We start from the raw sequence: 4292 nt of genomic DNA on the forward strand, positions 1-4292 counted from the left end.
GTAGTTGTCGAGGGTGCAGCAAGTTATATTAGCATACCACATGAGCTAACATCACCCCAGCATTGATTCAAGGCAAAAAGAGCGAGAAACGTTATCACCACCCAAATATATTAATTTTTTCACAACCTTCCAGAATTCTTCAGATGACAGTCCTGTAACATCATATTACACAATGCATATAGAGTTGTCGAAAATGTGCATATTTAGCATCACAAATCGTGGTTATGCTATGAATCAGTCAAAAACATGGCATGCATTCTGGCCGCGCCATCTTGGAAAGGCACCTAAGTTTACGATTATTTATCGAATAGATGACTAAAAAAATACAGGTTGGACAAGCTAATGAAAGATGCATTGGTTTATTAATGCAACCGCTGAATTCGATTTTTAAAATTAACGTTACTAGACATACAGTGTGCGTTACAGCCAGACTAGTGCCGCAATAATGGCCGACAAATGCGTTACATTTTTCCAAATAAATACGGAATAAAATCATAAATATGCTCTTACTTTTGGACGAGCTTCCATCAGAATCTTGGGCAGGTGTCTTTTGTCCAAAGAAATCGTTGCTTTGTTGTAAAACGTCCTCTTCAACTTCGAACTAGCAGCTAACAAAGCTACGTGGCACACATGTCCAATCTTTAAAGCGCAATACTACGAAAATTCCGAAAAATAGCAATATACTCGCATAAACTGATAAATCGGTTTAAAATAACTTCGTTATGATGTTTCAACACCTATATCGAAATAAATGACAGACGGATATATCTTTAGGTCGATAACGAGAGCTTTTGAGCAATGCCATTCTGATGTTCCTCTCTTGCGCCTTGACGAGCGTCCAAAAGAACGGACATGTCACTCCATTGCCTTTATAAAACTCTGAGAAACACGTAGAGACTCCATTCCACTTCTCATTGGTTACTGACATCCAGGGGAAGGCGGGTGCAGTTCATTTCGACCCATAGGGCACACACAGAGCTTTAAACTGATCTGAGAACAGAGCCTAGTTCTGACCTTCGCATGTCCTGTCATGATTTTCGCTGTAGAATGAGTTCTGTTCCACCCACAGACATAATTCAAACGGTTTTAGAAACTAGAGATTGTTTTCTATCCAATAGTAACAATAATATGCATATTGTACGAGCAAGAATTGAGTACGAGGCAGTTTAATTTGGAGACGCAAAATGTCGAAGTTGAAACAGCACCCCCTGTAGTGACAAAAGGTTAACGATGTGGACACCAAGTAACTTGAAGCTCTCGAACGGCTCCACTACAGCCCACTCGGTGTGAATGAGGGTAACCTCGATCCACCTTTTCCTGTAGTCCACGATCAGCACCTTTGTCTTGAGGGACAGGTTGTTGTCCTAAGCACCACACTGCCGGGTCTCTTACCTCCTCCCTATAGGCTGTCTCATCTTTGTCGGGGATCAGGCCTACCACCGTTGTGTCGTCGGCAAACTTAATGATGGTGTTGYAGTCGTGCTTGGCCACGCATTCTTGTGTGAACAAGGAGCACAGGAGGTGACTAAGCAGGCACCCCTGAGGGGCATCTGTGTTGAGGATCATCATGACAGATGTGATGTTGCCTACCCTTAACACCTGGGGGCGGCCCGTCAGGAAGTCCAGGATCCAYTTGCAGAGGGAGGTGTTCAGTCCCAGGGWCCTTAGCTTAGTGATAAGCTTTCAGGGCYCAATGGTGTTGAATGCTGAGCTGTAGTCAATGAACAGTATTCTCACATACGTGTTCCTTTTGTCATCTGTGGATCTGTTGGGGCGGTATGCAAATTGGAGTGGGTCTAGGGTTTCTGGGATGATAGTGTTAATGTGAGCCATGACCAGCCTTTCAAAGCACTTCATGGCTACAGACGTGAGTGCTGCGGGTCTGTAGTTATTCAGGCAGGTTACCTTGGTGTTCTTGGGCACAAGGACTGTAATAGAGCTGAGATGTGTGTTTCCATTGGAAACTATGACAGTTACTCTCTGTACTGTAAAATAGTGTAACAGAAAACTAACCCAGCAACTGTGTGAATCACAGTGTAATCTCACTATGGTGGCATAAACAGTGTAATAATACTCTGTCTATAGTAAACACTGCACAATACTGTATGATAGTATATAATAAGACCTACAGTATCAGCCTTAGTCTCATACACTATCCGTGAAGGGACGTTCTACCCAAAGAAGAGAATGATTACAGCATATTATGAATTATGTGTTTTATCTGTTTCGTCTTACGCAGTCTCTCTAACTAATGGACATAATTGGATGAAGAATGGCAATGAAATGTTTATGACATTCCTACATAGCCGGCTTTCGACTCTATTCATGATTCGGTAATCTTGGGTGACAACGCGAGAGAAGTAGCTCATTTGGCTTTCCACCCAATGCGTATGTGGTGGTGATGGGTTCGTGAGATGTATGTGGTAGTATTCTGGGAAGTGAGCATCAGTGTTTGAGAATGAAAAGTCAGTTTTGGATGGAGTGTCAATAGGGGTATAATTGGGAAGTTTGCAGGTGTTCAAACTAGTTTTTAACTGTAAGTAAAACAGAAAACAAGTAAACGCTGAGCTACACACTGTGAGACTGCAGTGTAATAGCTGAAAAGTGATTTCAAAGGAAACTAGCATAGTTACTGTATGTAGCCTATGTAAGTGTACAACCAAACTATGTGTTAAACCCATCTACAACTGATAAACAGTAGTGTATTGAGATGTCAGTTTCTAAATTAAGGGAGAGTTATGTCTGTACAGAATCGTGTTTTTTAAAGTAAACAATAAGATAATATATAACGATGTGATATACATGGGGTGCCGGGAGCGAGTCAATTTGCGGGGGTACAGGTGGTGGAGGTTTAAGGTATATGTAAATGGTAGGTAGGGGTTAATAGTGGGGGAAACAGACCTTGGGGGGCAATAGAAGAAATAATAACCCATAGAAAAAAGAACGTAAGAAGCCAATGCCCAGAGTTTTTTGTAAAGAAAAAAGGGGGGGGTAATGCAAATATGTAGCATTTGATTTATGTTCAGCATCTTATGGCTTTTGTAGAGACTGTTGTGAGCCCTTTGGATAGACTTTCTGAGAACGAGGAGTTGCTATTTGCCGGTTCATGTTAAATGTCGACAGTTGAAAGCCCCGTGTTTGTACAAGAAGGTTAACATGTGGAACACAGTAACTTGAAGCTTCGAACGGCTCACTACAGCCCACTCGGTGTGAATGAGGGTAACCTCGATCCACCTTTTCTGTAGTCCACGATCAGACATTTGTCTTGAGGGACAGGTTGTTGTCTGCACCACACTGCCGGGTCTCTTACCTCCTCCCTATAGCTGTTCATCTTTGTCGGGGTCAGGCTAACCGTTGTGTCGTCGGCAAACTTAATGATGGTGTTGAAGTCGTGCTTGGCCACGCATTCTTGTGTGAACAAGGAGCACAGGAGGTGACTAAGCAGGCACCCTGAGGGGCATCTGTGTTGAGGATCATCATGACAGATGTGATGTTGCCTACCTTAACACCTGGGGGCGGCCCGTCAGGAAGTCCAGGATCCAATTGCAGAGGGAGGTGTTCAGTCCCAGGCTTAGCTTAGTGATAAGCTTTCAGGGCCAATGGTGTTGAATGCTGAGCTTGTAGTCAATGAACAGTATTCTACACATACGTGTTCCTTTTGTCATCTGTGGATCTGTTGGGGCGGTATGCAAATTGGAGTGGGTCTAGGGTTTTGTGGATGATGTGTTAATGTGAGCCATACCAGCCTTTCAAAGCACTCATGCTACGACGTGAGTGCTGGTTGGTAGTTATTCAGGCAGGTTACTTGGTGTTCTTGGGCACAAGGACTGTAATAGGCTGAGATGTGAGTTTCCATTGGAAACTATGACAGTTACTCTGTATGTAAAATAGTGTAACAGAAAACTAACCAGCAACTGTGTGAATAACAGTGTAATCTCACTATGGTGACAAACAGTGAATAATACTCTGTCTATAGTAACACTGCACAATACGTATGATAGTAATATAAGACCTACAGTATCAGCCTTGATCTCATACACTATCCGTGAAGGGACGTTCTACAAAACACGTTTAAGTTATTTCTTGTATACAAGGTACGTGTAGGTTCAGGTTGGCAGGACTTAAGGGAAAATGTGTTTAAGTTGTGCTTAGTCCTGCATGTTACTGATCGTTAAGCTAGTACTTTGCATAGCTCGTTCACACATGGAAACCAAGGATAATAGGCAAGATGGTGTCCCTGTAGAGATGAATGTGGTGACCTCCGGGACACATCTCCGGAGTGAACACACGTT

The sequence above is a fragment of the Salvelinus sp. IW2-2015 genome, linkage group LG26 (genome assembly GCF_002910315.2).
Source record: "Salvelinus sp. IW2-2015 linkage group LG26, ASM291031v2, whole genome shotgun sequence".
Taxonomy (NCBI): domain Eukaryota; kingdom Metazoa; phylum Chordata; class Actinopteri; order Salmoniformes; family Salmonidae; genus Salvelinus; species Salvelinus sp. IW2-2015.